Raw genomic sequence first — 18,058 nt, 5'->3', positions numbered from 1 at the left:
ATCACCTGAAGAATTTATTACACATTTTCCTCCCAGAGTAACACTGTGGATCACATGTTCCACCTGGTGCCAGAGAGCTGCAGAGACCTGGAAGCCTTGTTATTGTCGTGGAAGTCTGTATTTGTTTGCGTGGACTGACGTGGAAAAGTGTTCTCTCCTTCTGTTTACTTTGAGTTTTAAATATTGTCCATATTTGTATCATAGATCCATTTAAAAAAAGATACGGTTTATGGTTCACTTGTAATAAATGCTATTCATGGATATCAGTCACGTGACTTTTTTGTTGTGGCCGCCATCTTTAGGACCGCTGCGCAGCCCCTCCTGCGTTAGAATGAATGATGTTGCACACCAAAAATAGCACACCTCACCACCGACGAAAAGCAATGGTACTTGAAGAAGGTTGATACGTTAGGTTTCGAAGCCCTCAAGGCGTTTAAAAGCACCGAAGCCTACCGCTACTTCACCTCAGGATGGGTTAATGATCCCAAAATTCATCATCTGGAGATGTAGAAAATGTTCTTGATCACAGGAAGGGTAAGTGGCAGTGTTTTAATAGAATAACATTATGTCCCCATTTTAAACTACATATTTTAATCTAGCTAGCTAACATGAAGTTTGTTAACTTCTGGTTAAAATTTGCAGGTGAAGCATTCACAAAGCCTCAGTGTAACCCCAACACACCCCTGGATCACAGTACAGGATGATGGGACTGTTTTAATGGCTCATTGTACCTGTAAGGCAGGTTTAGGAGAGGTATGCTCACATGCATCAGCTCTGCTGTATTGTGTGTTGGCTGCTGTTGATATCAGGGACGGGCAGGCTTGCACCCAGAAGCCCTGTGCATGGGCACAGCCAAGTACGGCGTCTGTCAGAGATTTAATATGCAGAGATCCAAAACATCAATTTCTGTCATAACCGAGAGCCCCGTCATGTTCAAGGCCCTGGTTCTCCTGATATTAGACCATCAGATGAAGAGTGCAGGATGTTTTTGAGATGCTTCATCAGAGTGAGAAGCAAGAGTCTAAGCCAAAGAAAAGTGCCATCCTTTCTGTCATTGAGGGCCACTCCCACAGGTACACAATGGTGAAATGTAACTAAATACATCCAATAACATGATGTATACTTTAATGAAGTATATTGAGGCTTGTACTTTTTATTCCTTGTATACATTTTATTTTATTTATACATTTTACTGCAGAAGTTTCATGTCACAGCATATTTTTGCTTAAGTCAAATATCTGGGCACATCTTCCACCACTGTAGGTACACGCCAAAGGTGATGTAGCTGGACTTGCCCACTCCTTTGTCAACCTTACATTCAAACACCTGGCTAGAGGTAGACCTGCCCACACTACTGGTTGAGACTTCCAAGGTCTTTGATAACCAACATCTGACACAGCAACAGGTAAATATTATAAAAAAAGGTTGGTGTTAATATTTCCATTTGTCAATCTCTTCAGTTGAAAATCAAAGTAATCACTAGTAAAATTATTTCTGCCTGTGAAGTTGAAATTCATGATAAGTCAACTAACTAATGAACAAACTAATGTTTCCAGTGTTTGGTAGTTGAGGAGGAGACCAGGGAGCAGAGTAAAAGTAGGGTATGGTTTGATCAGAGGGCAGGAAGAGTCACAGCGTCGGTATTCTGCGAGGCAGCCAAAGCAAACAAACCCGTATCCTTGATCAAAAGGATTTGCTATCCGCTCTCTTCTCAGTTTTCCACTGAGGCAACAAGGGGCGTAGAGTAAAGCACAATTAAACATGCAGGTTGGATTTGTGTAGCCATGATGTAACCAGTTTAGCTATTCAAGTCAAAGAGAAGATTACAAGCAAATTATAAGCAAAGGCATTTATGAGTGGTCAGAGTGCAACACATTTAGGTAAATGCTGATAGGCATTAAATGTCATTCAGACAAATACAATACAATTTAATAAACAGTTTATATTTAAATTTTTTGTCAGATGGGGTCAAGTGAATGAGGGAAGAGCAAGGGCAAACTATGTAGCTATGACTCAAGATCACCACGAAGACTTCCAGGTCCATCAACAACTAAGAGATGAATGATATGTTCATAGTGCTGGGCGATATAGACAAAATATTATCACATTTCATTTCATTCAATATTGATTATTCTCATGATAAATGTCAAATTATTATTTCTTTCGAGCTTAAAGGCTGATTATTGCTCCAGAGTGAAAGTTGAAGAAACCAGGTGGTTAATTGTGGTTCTAAACTATATTTTTATGGTCAGAATGTGACAAACACGTGATGACAAACCGTGGATCACTTCACAAATCTGAGGCAGAACATTCAAAATTATTATGATAATCTTTTTTCAACAAATGTGTTTTAGTAAAATTAAGTAAAATCTTTTTTAGTTCCTTTTCTTAAAAAATATTAATACAAAAGTAAGTAAAAGTGCTAATTTCTTTGTCATTCAAATGAATTAAATCAAACATTTATTGAACACATTTGTTATATTGTTATTGAGAAAAGGTGTGTGAGATTTATCATTATTGTTTTATTTCCAAGCCCAATATGTACATCCTATGAATATCTGTACACAGTTTATACCTCCAGGTTCATGTATCAGGGTTCATCATCCACCCAGACCTCCCCTGGATTGGAGCATCAGCTGAAAGCTGCAAACCCCCATCATTCTGTTTAGGCCTCAGAGAGCATGGGACAATGTCACTTAAGACGGACCACAAGTTCATGTATCAAGTGCAAGTTCAAATGCGTGTGGCCACTGTGAGTTACTGCGATTTCATGGTATGGACACCACAGGAGTTTTTCATCCAGCGGATCCAGTATGATCCTGTTTTCTTCCCTAATGCCTACCTCAAAGTGGCTGAATTCATCAGGACCGGAGTACTACCAGAGCTGCTGGGGAAATGGTATACAGCACCACGGCATTCTCATACAGACAGGGCAACCTTGTGAGACAGATGACATCACCTGCACATCTGGACAGTATAGGCGGAAGCACTTTCACAGGTCTTGCCTTAAATTGAGCAGGGTACCGAAGACATGGAAATGTGTGGAGTGCAGAAAAAAGTGTAGTATTGCTTTAGTTTTTGATTAATCGGTTTCATCTTTTATTTAATTAAATATCCTTTCAACATAAGATGTAAATGCTCCGTACTTGTATAGCGCCTTTCTTTTCAACCACTCAAAGCGCTTTTACACTACATCTAAATTCACCAGTCATACACATTCATACACTGAGCCTAAGTGCTCAAACAGAAACTAACATTCACACACATTCAATTCAATTCAATTCAATTTTATTTATATAGCGCCAAATCACAACAACAGTTATCTCACAGCGCTTTTCATAAAAGAGCAGGTCTAGACCATACTCTGTGATGTTATTTACAGAAGCCCAACAGTTCCCACCAAGAGCAGCACTAGGCGACAGAGGCAAGGAAAAACTTCCTTTTAAGAGGCAGAAACCTCGAGCAGAACCATGGCTCAGGGTGGGCGGCCATCTGCCTCGACCGGTTGGGGTGAAGGAGAAAGAGAGAGAGAGAGAGAGAGAGATGTAAGGAGAGAGAGAGGGGAGGGAGGCAGCCTACACAATACACACACAGAGGTACAGACAGTGAAGGTAATGTTGCTATAGACTAAATGAAAAATGGTACAGATATTTATAATAGTGTTAATGGTAACCATCGTAATGTTAATGATTATAATAACAATAATAACAATAAGACTAGCAACAATAGTCGTTGCAGTAGAGGGTGTCGAGCAGGAACACAGGGGCAGCAGGTGACCCGCAGCCACAGATCCAGACTCCACAGCTCCAGAGCCAGAAACACCTGCAGGAAGTGATAGGAGGAGAGAGGAGAGGGACGAGAAAGCACAAGACTACCAGAAAGGGGAGAAGTTGTGTTAGTAACATGCAATAATGGGATAAGGTTGCATATAGAGGGAGAGAAAGTAGAGGAGAGAGGAGCTCAGTGCATCATGGGAAATCCCCCGGCAGTCTAGGCCTATAGCAGCATAACTAAGGGATGGTTCAGGACTACCTGAGCCAGCCCTAACTATAAGCTTTATCAAAGAGGAAAGTCTTAAGCCTACTCTTAAATGTGGAGATGGTGTCTGCCTCCTGAACCCAAACTGGAACCTGGTTCCACAGGAGAGGAGCTTGATAGCTGAATGCTCTGGCTCCTAGTCTACTTTTGGAGACTCTAGGAACCACAAGTAACCCTGCATTCTGGGAGCGCAGTGCTCTGGTGGGGTAGTAAGGTACTATGAGCTCTTTAAGATAAGATGGTGCCTGACCATTAAGAGCTTTGTAGGTAAGAAGAATGATTTTAAATTCTATTCTGGATTTTACTGGAAGCAAATGCAAAGAAGCTAAGACAGGAGAAATATGATCTCTTTTCCTGGTTCCTGTCAGAACACGTGCTGCAGCATTCTGGATCAGCTGAAGAGTCTTAATGGACTTTTTCGAGCAGACACATTCATACACTGGCGAAACAGCCGCCAGGGGCAATTCGGGGTTCAGTATCTTGCCCAAGGACACTTCGACATGCAACCAGGGGGAGCCAGGGATTAAACTGCCGGCCTTCCGATTAACGGCCAACCCGCTCTACCTCCTGAGCCACAGCCACCCCAACATTCATTGTTATGAATTGATTGTTATGAAATAGTAAAGATGAATAAGAGCAATGTATTTTACTGCCAGCTATTTTTTTAATAGCAAATAAAGTTACAAAATACAAATACAAAAACAGTTCACATTTTACACTTAAATTTTCTATTCTGAAGGCACTACCGATGGGCAAATGTTGCACAAAGCACAGCAGACTCCATCTTGTCAAGAGATGTAAGCTTTCCTGGAGTTGTAGTCTGGCAAAGAGAGATGGGTATTGTACTTTGTAAGATTGTGTACTTGTTCCTCACGAGACCAATGACACGGTCTACATGAATCCGAACAGCTGCTAGTCCCCTCGTAGTCTCAAGTTCACTTGGGTGCAGTTGCTGTTTCCCTTTAGTGAAGGCAGGTATTTTGAGATGAGCACTATACAACCCACGGCATCTTTTATGGTAAACCCTCGATCTGCTAGGACAGACTGCAGTTTTGGGTTATGTGCTTATCACTTGTTCGCCCCCCCCAACCAGTAGACACAAATGATATGACTCCCTGTGGAGTTATTGATATCAAAAACTTCACAGTATTATGATGTTTATACTGTGAATATGTTTGTGCTCGGGCTTTCATGTTCTTAGGCTTCTCAATGAAAACTTCAAAGCAATCTATTATGGAAGTACAATTTCTGTAACTACTGTTTTTGAAACACATGGGTAAACTAATTTGAATCTGTTCCTTAATGGGCCACACTATGAATGAAGACAACCTACTGTAAATTATATGTAGTGTATTATTAAAAATACGGCTTACAGTAGGCTTTGATACAAGAAATATATATGTGAGGAAGTGCAGTGGTAAATTCAATCTCATTCTCAGAGTCTTCTTAGAGTCATTAAAAAGCAGTGAAAAGGAGAGATCCCAGGCCCCCCTTTAGGAATCCTAACAAGAAGGTAAAGATGACCATCATCTTGGCATAGGATGGAAGTCCAGTTAAGTTCTGCACCATGTCATCATTGTCCTTGAAGGCCTCCTGCTGGAAAGATGACCTTCTTACCCTGTCCTGAAGCTGATAGACCTCTGACCTCAATCTGGTACACTCTTCAGTCAGTTTATTTACAGCTGCTTGGCAGGCTTCATTGGAGCATGCTACACTACTCTCTCTCAGTATCAATAGGGTCTTTACAGTAGCTGTGTTCCCCACTCTGCCCACTCTCAGGAACGCTGTCACAGCAGTTAATCTCCATGTCAATAACGTTACTGTTATCACAGTGTGACGTTGTCAGATCGTCCTGGGTAAACCTTGTCTTCCTTTTGACAGCTTGGGTTTGTTCAAATTTCTTGTGGCAATTGATTTTTTTTTGGCGGTGCTTAGGTGACAGGTATGCAAACAGACTTGGCACGTAATCGGGGCTCAGAGGATTATCGCTTTTCTTGCCTGCAGTGTTATGAGACACAAACAACACAATGACATTACCTAATTTGAAATAATCACTCGAACAGTGGATATAGATTATAGAAATTTAAATTTGTCTGCAAAGCCATCGACATAGATTACCTATTTTAATTAGTCTGAACACGTTCATCATTATGGATCTGGTGCTAATGTTAGGATAGCTAATGTTTGCTAATGCTGACATTAGCTTAGCGATACTTACTTACCCGAAATAAAGTGCTCACTGCACAGCCTGGAGTGTTCTGTAGGAGTCCAGTGATTCCTCCTGATAACAGCAATCCATTTCTCACGATGCTCAGGGTTTTTGGGGATATTGTAAAATGTTAATCCATTACTTTTAGATTTGCTGTTATCACAGCCCACAGCACAGCAGATAGACGACATTTTGGTACTCAGTCCTAGAGATGGCGCCGCGACCACTGTGTGACGTCACATGATATCTAGCACTCCCTCTCTTTACTACTTACTGAAAAGCTAATCGTATACCACAGATAAAACATGAAACATTAAAACTGAACTCTTGCTTAAGAACATCAGTCCTAGTATAAGTTAAAAAATGAAAATACTCCCAACATGTTTCACATGAAATCATGAAAAGTAATTATACAGTGTAATTCTGTGTGTGCAGGAGTATTTTTACTTTCTACCTTATACTTTAAGATAAATAAGGAGCCATATACCATAACAGAGCCTGAAGTTTCTGAAGAGGGCTTTGTTTGCTGCTCTGATATAAGTCTAGTTTAAACAGAAACAAAGAATGATCTGCAGAGTAATTAGGAATCTCACTAGGTGGTTTTTATTGTGACCATGCAAACTCTGAGGTCTCAGAGCTGACTGAATGCACATGTAGTAAATAGGTGAGTCTATACAATGTAAACCACACAAGAGCTTCTCAGAGGTCGCAATAAATGACACCTCCTACAGGGCTTCAAAACTATGCAGTTTGCAGATAATTGCAGCCTTTAATATGTACTTCGAATCAATAATCCCCACTGAGGAACCCCACAAAGAATAGTATAACGTTATCGTTTTTAAACAGTAACGTTACACTTGGAGGTGCATGGATCTCCTCGGGAGAGACAGCTAGCTCAAATAGTGGCATCGGTGGTCCTCGGTGTGACAGTTTCAGGCAGAACTCCGCAGCAGCTCCCCCCTCGGCTGCCTTTAAACCCTTCGTGTCCATCGGGATCAGGTACAGCCACTTGACTAGTATCTAACTGAACAGTGACTCTGTTACAGGACGTAGCTAAATCTCACATTGCCCATCAGTAAAAGTTACCGTTAACATAACATCAGCTGACTGAGAGCTGAGCCTTTACTTACAACTTCACACAGACGCCTTTTCTTCAAAGCATTATCACCTTAATGTCTAACATTTTTGGCTTCTCTCTTCTTGCTGACTTATCTTTGACTCATTAAAAGCTGCGGTTAGAACACACTAACTTACATAACGTTGCTTACAATAATGGCTAATTAGTGTAACGAGCTAACGTTAAGCTAACAAGCTATATGCCGACAGCGATACCTGTTAAATGTTAACACATAAATAAAATACAGGAATTTCACTCACCAAGTAGAACACGGATTTCCTGGAGGTTCTCTCTCCAATTAACTGCACAGCCTGCCATTATTCATCCAGTATCTGCATGTAGAAATGTCCAAAAGCCTCCGACAGGCTGAACCTCAGAGCTCCGTGTAGCTGAGTGAGGCTAACAGTGGCAGCGGCTAATGGCGCCTGTCAATCAAAGAGGCCACGCCCCTAATAATGCAGAACTTTAAGGCTTAATATAATTTAAACAGGTGAGTTATAAAAAAATTCACCCCCCTCACAGTTGTCACGAAGGGCAAACTTAGTGATATGCATTAAAACAATTTTTTGAACCAGGCTGTAAACATGTTTTATTGTGCTGTAAAGTTGGGCTTTTTAACATGGGGGTCAATGGAGATTGACTCCCTTCTGCAGCCAGCCTCAAGTGGCCACTTGATGAATTGCAGTTTCAGATACTTACGCATTGGTATCGGAAGTGAGAGCCGGAGGTTACCGCTTGCATTTTTCTTGAAAAGTGTGACATTCCGCATCTACTGATAGTCACCATGGTACATATCAGCGATGACACGTCGCGTTGACCCTGACTGTGACTCGGACATGGCCTACAGTCAGAAGGGACCAAACGGAAATTTTACTCTATTATTTTTAATTATTTTAATTTTATCACAGGAAAAGTAATTGCTGTCTAGAGATGTTTTTTTGTATTTCTGAAATGACTTGCGGGCCGGACCAAACGGTCGGACGTTCCCCATCCCTGATCTATTCAACCCTTTCTATTGGCTGGTTGTTGACTATCAGAGTGGGGATGATGGAAACATCTTTTTAAAAATCAACAACCAGTTCCTTTGTTTTAGAGCGGTTGAGTTCAAGACAGTTCTGCTTGCACCACTCTGCAAAAATGTCCATCTCAGTCTGTAACTCTTTTAGTGAGTTAGTGATGTTGATGATCACAGTCGTCGGAATATTTAATGTATGTTATTCCGGGGTTAGCGCTCCTGCAGTTATTAGTGTTTAGTGTGTACAGAATCAGTGATATTATAGAGCCTTGTGGGGCCGGTGAGGTGACCGTTAACTCTGACTTTCTGATGTCTATCTTTCAGAAAAAACAGGATCCAGAGAATAAGGTATGGGTTCACATCCATTTGGAGCAATTTTTGTCCCATCAGGTGAGGTTGTACTGTGTTAAAAGCATTTGAAAATCCCTAAAGATCAGTCTAATGAATGGCCTGGGCTTTTAAATATGGGTTTAAGTGTCATCTAACAGTGTTAATATGGCATCATCCATGCAAACTGACCTCCTCCTGAAGCTGGGAAAGAATAAGTCTTTCAAAGCCTTTCAATACCAGAGATGTTAATGCCACAGGCCGGTAGTCATTGTTGCAGGTGGGATTGCTCTTTTTGGCTATTCGACAGATGACTGAGGATTTTACTATTTACTGCAGTGACTGGAGCTATAGCTAATGCTAATTAGCAACAAGATGCCCCCCTTCTCCACGGACGACTTCTACAAACTTCTACAGAAAATTACTGTGCTGGAAGCCAAGATCCACAGGTTAAAAGTAAATGTGGAAGTGAATGGACTATGTGGGAATGACACCACTTTACCGTGGACCCAAAACAGTGGACAAGAGCATGCTAACACACGGCTAATTAGCACCAACAAGACTACCAAGAAGCAGGAGGCCTGTGTACTGGGTAATAAATCTAAAAGTGGGAGTCCTCCCTGGAACGCTCTTGGTGCAAACCCTAAGAGTAAATCATTTCCTGGGGAAATGGGAGGACGAGTAACAGGCAGAACCCAGCGCCCTGAGATTTGACTGGCTGGCCTGGATTATCATCCAGGCAGAGCGCCTCTTCAACCCCTGTTCTTGGTAGGACACAGCCGTGGATAGCTGCGAAAGGGAGAGTTAGCAACAAACCTCCCCAACAACCGAGTGTGCAACAGCAGAACAGCTTTTCACCACTATTGCAGGACCCTGGATCTCCGTCTGATGACCTGGATAACAGGTTAGCAACAAACCACCCCAACCCCCGCTGGAAGACAGCTCTGATCACGGGAGACATCTGAGCCAAGGGGAAGAGTCTAAACCTCTATCACTGAAAACAAACAGTGTGGATTCACCATCTCTACCCCCCCAATCCCCACCTTCAGACACACTTTCTCCCCTCTCGCTCCTGTTAGACTTCACTGATCACATGGAAGACCTGGTTAGAGCTGGGACCAAATGTACTCCCCGCACCTTCCCCTCGCTCTACTCCTATTTTCTCTACCGTAAACCCCCCTCACCGTCCACCTCCACCACTGGTTCTGTCCTCCAGGTTTGACACATGTGTCACAAATACAGCGCACAACCAGCCTTCCCGCTCCGCAATGGCGAAAAAGCCCAGTAAGCTCTGTCTGATATGTGCTGGGTCCAGGCTACAAGCAAAATAGCACTCATTTTTTACATTGCTGCCTTCAAAATAAAAAAGGGTATAAGCCGCCTGTCTGAGCTAGATCAAATGAATGACGTGTATTTGATATTGTTGGATAATTTTTAGACAAGAGGAATTAAAGGCCTGTCCCAAAAATAAATGGTAAAGGCATTTTAGCTAATAAAACCCTATTAATCAAAGTTTTATGGTATTTTGGTGTTCTTACTGCACATGCTTCTTACATCTTTCACAGCGTCACCCACAATCAGAGTTTGAGGCCCAGTCATTATCTTTCCCTGCAGCCTTTTACTTTCTTATTTACTTTCAGTCCTTACCCTTCTGTGTGAGGATGGGATGTTATTCAGGTCATCAGACGGAGATCCCGGGTCCTGCAGCAATGGTGAAAAGCTATTCTCCTGCTGCACACTTGGTTGTTGGGGAGGTCTGTTGCTTACTCTCCCTTTCGCAGATGTCCACGGCTGTGTCCTACTAAGAACAGGGGTTGAAGAGGCGCTCTGCCCGGATCGAATCTCGGGGGGGGGGGGTTCTGCCTACTCATCCTTCCGTTTCCCCAGGAAATGATTTACTCTTAGGCTTTGCACCAAGAGAGTTCCAACAGGGAGGAGGAGGGAGAGACTACCGCTTACCGATTTATTACCCAGTACACAGGCCTTCTGCTTCTTGGTAGTCTAGTTGGTGCTAATTAGCCGTGTGTTGGTAAAGAGGTGTCATTCCCACATAGTCCATTCACTTCCACATTTACTTCTAACCTGTGGATCTCGCAGCACTGCAATTTTCTGTAGAAGTTTGTGGAAGTTGTACGTGGAGATGGGAGACATATTGTTGCTAATTAGCATTAGCAACAACTCCAGTCATTGCAGTACAGGCTAGTGCTATTGATAGGCTGCACTCGCGTAGCACTTAGATCATAAACGTGTGGCAATAGCCTACTTTATCTTAATAGATGACAGTCCCAGTAATTTAAAAGTATGCAAGAGCAACTGCTCATAATTTCTAGCAGGATAAAAACAAGAATTCAGCAAAAAATGTAGGCACTGTAAGAAAGCAGGAAGTAAAGCCAACATACACTCAGGTGTTGAATACTGCATACCAACAGTCATAACACATATCTGGGTTATCAAAAAAAAACATGTCATGATAATCCATATCAACATACTGAATACGTCTTTTGTAGCCTATTTCTTCAATACTATGACATTAATTTTGACTACTACCAAAAACACAACATACTTTTTATCATCACAGACACAGCCTCCTTGACATTTTCTGGGCCCAAAACATCATGGGTCAACCACATGTTGCCAAATGAAGGAGCCAGCAGTGCAGCTTTTAGACATAGAGGGTCAGTGAAGGGTTAGTAAGGTTGCTCCATCACTCTGTTCATCTTCCATCCTCACATTTACAAAGATCCCTCTGAATCTTCTTTGGAGTGATCCTTGCAGGCTACACATCAAGCCACCCAGGTCGCGAACATTATCTCTTTTATTTTCCAGGTAGTGATTTAGAGAAAGGATACAGGGTAACACAGCACTTATGGTCAATATTTTTCTCCTTGTGTAAAGTCTGTGGCTTCTTCAAAACATCCACTAGTTCCCTAATCTGACTCCACTCTCAAGCTGTGAATACTGTCTCTTTGTGTCCCGCATATTCAAGTACTGTTGACAGTTTCAGGTGGTCACAGACGAGCACTGATTTATTCCAGCGTGTGGTAACAGAGGCATGCTGGTCAAATTCCTTCTGAAATTTTTCTGTGAAAGAGGTGGTTGTGTCGAGCAAGGAGCTAAAAATTCTTTATTATATAACATTTTTACCTCAGGCAGAGGGGCTATCTATTTTTCTGACTCCACACAGTAAACAGAAAAATCTGGTCTGTCTTACTTGGCAACATTGTGTAAATTATGACAAGGTCAAACTTGGAAACTTGGAAATTATGCATTGAGCATTCATAAATGTAAACAGGAGAGTGGTATTAAAAGGATATTGTGAATCATCAAGTAGTTCCGTATTAGAGTGGGCATCCACCTCAACCACATCCTCATAAATCCACTCAGACTTGTAGTCTCCACAGGCAGAAATGCTGACAGAAATTGAACAACTTGAATGCCTTGTTCCACTGTTTTGGCCTTTTTTTCAGGTTCTTTCAGTGGCAAAGAAATGGCAACGGACATTTCCCCTTTTCCAGACAAAGCATATGTCAGTGGCCCTCTGCATTCCTGCATTTACGCATTTATGCAAGAACAGTACACAAGAAAATGAGAAAATGAGATACATTTTGAAAGCCTACTATCACCTGAGGAATATATCAAGGCTTAAAGGACTTATGTCTCAGAAAGACCTGGAAAAACGTATCCATGCATTCGACTCGACTACTGTAACAGTGTCCTTACAGGGCTCCCTAAGAAATCCATCAGACAGCTGCAGCTGATTCAGAACGCTGCTGCTTGAGTCCTCACTAAGACCAAAAAGGTGGATCACATCACTCCAGGTCTGAGGTCTTTACATTGGCTTCCTGTATGTCAAAGAACTGATTTCAAACTCCTGCTGTTAGTTTATAAAGCACTAAACAAGGAGAAGCAGCGTTCAGTTATTATGCTCCGTATATTTGGAACAAACTCCCAGATAACTGCAGGTCTGCTGAAACTGTCAGTTCTTTTAAATTAAGACTGAAGACTTTTCTTTTTACCATCTGTGACTGGGGGATCCCGAGGCGTTCCCAGGCCAACGTGGAGATATAGCTTTTTACCATTGCTTTTAATTAAATATTTACACGGTGAGAAATGAGTAGGTAATTGAGTGAAAAGATAATGTGAGATTGAACAGAGTGAAGGAAGTGGTCTTAAATCTCACGCCTGAGTGATTTGCAGGAACCTCTGTCCACCTGTAAACACTCAGGGGGGTCCAGAGTATAACTGGATCAAAGTGGCCTGCAGACAGACGTCCTGGTTTCTCTGGGTTTTTGGAGTTTCAGTGGACCCAAAGATTGCTATGGACCCGAGTACAGACTAGCTAGAGAGAGTAGATTAAGTGTACTTCTCTGTTTATTCTCTTTTGAAAATAATTGTAACTCAATTATTTGCTCAACCCCTCAGCCTGTTTTTTTTTTCTTCAATTTTACTCTTTTACCCTGATTGTACTCTGCACTATAACTTTTACTGTCCTGTGTTACCCTGTTTATTATTATTAATAATTTTTTTTATCCTGTTTTTATTTTCTATTTCACCAAAATTATATTTTAATGTGTATTTTTTCAATTTCCCTATGTTGCTTTTATATTTAATGTAAAGCACTTTGAATTGCCTTGTTGTTGAAATGTGTTATACAAATAAACTTGCCTTGCCTTGCCTAGACAGTAGCAAGTTGAGAATTGCAGGACCAACATTTTTCATTTTATTAGTTTTTGTTTCATGAAAACATGTGATGTAATTTTTATACAAATATACAAAAAAAACTGTAATAGAAAAACTAAAACTTGTAATTGAACATTTAAGTTTTAAACTTAAACAACCATATATTCAAAATAAAAATAAACGTTTACGTGTTTTGTTTTCAGTTTAAATAAAATGTTGATTTAATTATGGAATTATTTTGAATAAATGATTCATTTTTCCATCCATCCATCGTCAACCGCTTATCCTGTGTATAGGGTTGCGGGCTGGAGCCAATACCAGCTGACTTCAGGAAAAGGTGGGGTATACCCTGGACAGGTTGCCAGTCCATTGCAGGACCACACATAGACATACAACCACTCACATTCACACCTAAGGACAACCTAGCCTCCCCCAACAAATATGAGCTGCTTTGAATAGATGCTTTGGACAACTGCACAAAGCTGAAAATCATGCATTGCAAGGACTTTGTTAGGGTGTCGCTCATGATAAGTCCTCAAATGTCAAAATTTATAAAAGTGGAAAATGAAAATTAATCATTTATTCAAAATAATTCCATAATTAAATCAACATTAAATTGAAAACAAAACACTTAAACACTTTTATTTTGAATATATGGTTGTATTTTTCAAGTTTAAGACCAAAACTTAAATGTTCAATTACAAGTTTTACTTTTTCTATTACAGTTTTTTTTTTTATTAACAAAACATTTGGCCCTGATCAATCCTGTATGTTTCAGGTTATTAATACCTGTATAAACAGTTCATTAGTGATCCTAATCAACACTACATGTACCACTTGCTAGCTCAATTATTTGTGAACATTTTTCAAAATATGCGTGAAAGACATGGACCAAGACAGGAAGGGCGACCATAAAGACTGGTTATGTATAGGGCCCCGAATGTTGTGCTTCACCCCTGGTTTTATGGGGCAGCATCCTTTAGTTTCATGAAGGGTACATCTGTTTGTTTTGTTGGTTGCCCTTTCTCATCACCCATTTGAGCCTACGAAGGCAGTGGGGATTAAGTTCATTTCACTAAAAACAGAATTACTCCTTTAACCACATCAAAGTGTGTGGCTGACTTACTGGGTTTGTCCACCTGCCCGTCCTGCTGGCCTTTGGGCCTAAGTTGGTGGAGTCAGCTTAAAGAAATTCCACAGTTAAGCTTTTGCAACAGCAGGCTTCAGAAAAGAGGACCAGCTGTTTGTGTCATGTGCCACAAACCATAAAGGCAAGCCATTGTCAAAGAACCGGGCATTAAGTCAAGTCACCCAAAGTTTTCCTCAGCATTTTAGGGCATATCAAATTAAATCAAATCAAATTGTCATCAAATTGTTTTGATTTAACATAAAAAAGAAATGAACTTAAAGAGACTGAATGCTAGAAACACAGCTCCATTTACATTATACTGTTTTCTGTTTGGCAGAAATGTGTAAATAAGCAACCTTAATAGGTGATATTAAGTCTATGTTTTGTTAACAGCTTGCTGCCCTCAAGTGGCCGGAAAAATAAACACTGCTCCAACAAAACTTTATACTGTTTCTAAAATTCCAAAATACTTCTACCAGTTTAGAAAAAAATATATATTCTGGCACAAACTAAAAAATCAAAAAAATTAAATGTTTTATTATTATAATCATAATGATAAAAGCCATTAGAGGTATAGAAAAAATTCACAAGTTTTGTACATTGTACATAAATTTACGGAGGGATTATTGGGTCAGAACTAAAACTAAAAGTCGAAATTGGAAACTAAAAGTCGAAATCTAAAACTAAAAGTCAAAGTTGAAAATTTATTTTGTATTTAGGACTGGGCATTTAGTCATTCAGCCATTTAGGATTGGGAATTTGGGGATTTAGGTTTGGGGTTCCCCGCGACCCGACACCGGATAAGCGGATGAAGATGGATGGATGGAGGATTGGGGATTTGGGGATTTGGGGATTTAGGATTGGTGTTTTGGGGATTTGGGGATTGAGGATTGAGTTGTGTATGCAAATGAGGAGGCGTGACCCAAAGGCTGCAGGGAGGGTTTGGAACGGCTAAGGCGCAGAGGCACTTTATGGACTGCAGGGGGAGCTCTGACTGCCAACACACTGCCATGAAAGCAAGCAGAGGGAGTGAGCAGGGCTGTTAACCCCGCTGAGGGCTGTGTGTATAAACTGTAAAGATAAGGTGTAGAAGCTGTGTTTCTGGGTAATAGCACCATGCTGGGCAGGTGACAGGTGTGACAGTGTCCCTTACACAATTAGGCCATTGTTAAAAAGTAAGTGTTAGATCCCACTTTTACCACAAGAGGGAGTATACTGTTAGTGAGTTATGTTAGGAGCAGCCTCAACAAGGCAGTGCAGACCATGCTCATAACAATGTACCGATCTGTTTGTGTATTTTGCAGGTATGTTGCAACGGAACGTACGTAGACGTAAGTAGACGTAAATAGTCCATGTATCATCCGCTTAAGACCTTGTGGTGGTACATATAAGAAATTGTGTCTCTAAAGCCTGTAACATGACTGTACATGCAGCTGTAATAAACAGGAGCTACAATACAAATCTGTATAATGTAAGAGTTGTGCCAGATGTTTTCCTTTATTGGTATACTGTTAGTGAGTTATGTGAGAAGCCTCAACATAGCAGTGCATTTCTGTAACTTAACATGACTGAACTGACCGTGCTGATAACAATGTTTCGTTCTGTTCATTTTGCTGATTTTAGTAAAGATATTCAAAGCCACACTGAGTTTTCCTTCAGATGTGCAACAATTACTTCTCTCCTAAGTTCGGGCATAAACTCGACACTAGAGGCTTAGTAACTGCTAGTTAGAAAATTAGAAATGGGATGCACCATGATTAATGTTGGGTATGGACTAAATGGAGTTCCAAAGTCTTTGAACATCTACAGATAGTCTTCAAAACGCATGTAAAATAGAGTCAATTTGAACCTAGATGAATTTTCAACTGCAAATCACCACAATCTTTATTACTGGGTTGGACTGTGACTTTACATTCACAGGTATTTGAGTAAACTGTCTTATTCTGATTCATAATTTCATCTTCAGTTATTGCCACCTGAATTTAGTCCCCATCAGTTAATAAATCCAATGCAACATACAGAAGAGGATATCAGCACTTTATTAAACAATGAATGTGCTTCACTGAATCAAATGTAATAGTGTTGAATCATTAATCCTTACTCCACTGAAGTTTTTTTTTAAGATAAATGAAATGGTCCGTGTTAGCATGAATTCATAGTTCTAGCACCACTGGATTAAAATGGAGACTTTACTCTTTTGTTTACCCATTGCCATGGTGAATTGTAATTTTCACACTCAGGGTTGATTGAACTAGTTTTGATCAGCTGTTTAAGAACTGAAAACTCAGTTTCACATCTCAGGCTCAATCAACTCAGAGCTCCTGCCTCATCATCTCTCCTTTGCTTCCTAGTGTCTTCTTTGTGACTAACCTTTTGTTTCTTGTACCTCAGGATCACCACCTGCTCCTCTGCCTCACGTTTGCCTTCTGCTGGACAGCCAGCCATGCGTCCCCCATTCGCCACTGCCCACGTCATCTCATCTGACATTATTCACAAACTTCCTTCAGATACCTTCAGATTTCCAACCCTAGTCATCTTTCGTTCATCTAATGCCCCTACACCATCACAATACTGTGGGCACAATGCATCATTTTTCACCCACTACCTCTATGATCCAAAAGAGGTGATAAAGCAGCTAAACCCCTTAGTGATAAGCAACTACAGACCACCTGCATAATTACCTCTCCCTCCACAATCTATACGATGTGCAGCAATCTGGCTTCAGGACCAAGCGCAGCACTGAAACAGCTTTGAAGTAGTCAGTGATGAAAAGATCAACAATGCTGCAAACAAACCTTCTATCCTAGTATTTCTAGAATAGACTGCAGCCTTAGATACTGTTAACCACAGCTTTTCAATCAGTAAACTAGAAAATTCATTTGGGCAATGTGGCCGTGTCTTAAAGGGGCTCTCTTCTTATCTAACTGCCAGGACATTCTCTGTGTCTCTTGACAACTTTTAAACTGGCAATTATGACATTTTCTTTGAGGTCCCACAAGGCTCAGTTGTGTATTTTCACTTTCACATGATATCCTCAGCCCTATTATGACCCTGACAACTGTATCAGTGACATCAAGTACTGGATGATCAAAAACTTTTTGAGGTAAAAAATAGACTGAGGTCCTGTTGGAGAAAACCATATTACCATTATGACCTTACTGCTGTTTACATTCTCCCTGACACAAATTTAAAAAATGCACTGGACAGTTACTTCCTGGGTGTATCTGTGTTTGTATATTTGTAAAACAATAACTGTATAGGCCATTTTTATGTTACCATATTCAAATGTATATCTAACTATCTGTTATGTGCTGTGTGTAGCATAAGGAGACTACAAACTTTCCTGCCCTATGGAATAAAGTTCCTGAGTTTTGTATCCATGTGATGAGTCCAGGTTTTGTCAACAGTGCCAGTTCAGATCAATGTAAATGGGAGAAGAACAGGGCTGTGTTAAATATATAATGTTGCTTCATATACTGCAAAACCTGGAAATTAGAGGGTCATGGCTCAGAAGGTAAATATTTATTTCTTACAAATAGTTTT

Source organism: Micropterus salmoides, unplaced genomic scaffold (assembly GCF_014851395.1).
Source record: "Micropterus salmoides isolate LMB-PRFRI ecotype aquatic unplaced genomic scaffold, ASM1485139v1 Ms_hic_scaffold_20, whole genome shotgun sequence".
In the NCBI taxonomy this organism is placed as follows: Eukaryota; Metazoa; Chordata; class Actinopteri; order Centrarchiformes; family Centrarchidae; genus Micropterus; species Micropterus salmoides.
The sequence above is the reverse complement of the archived record's forward strand: the minus strand, read 5'-3'. Positions refer to the sequence as shown.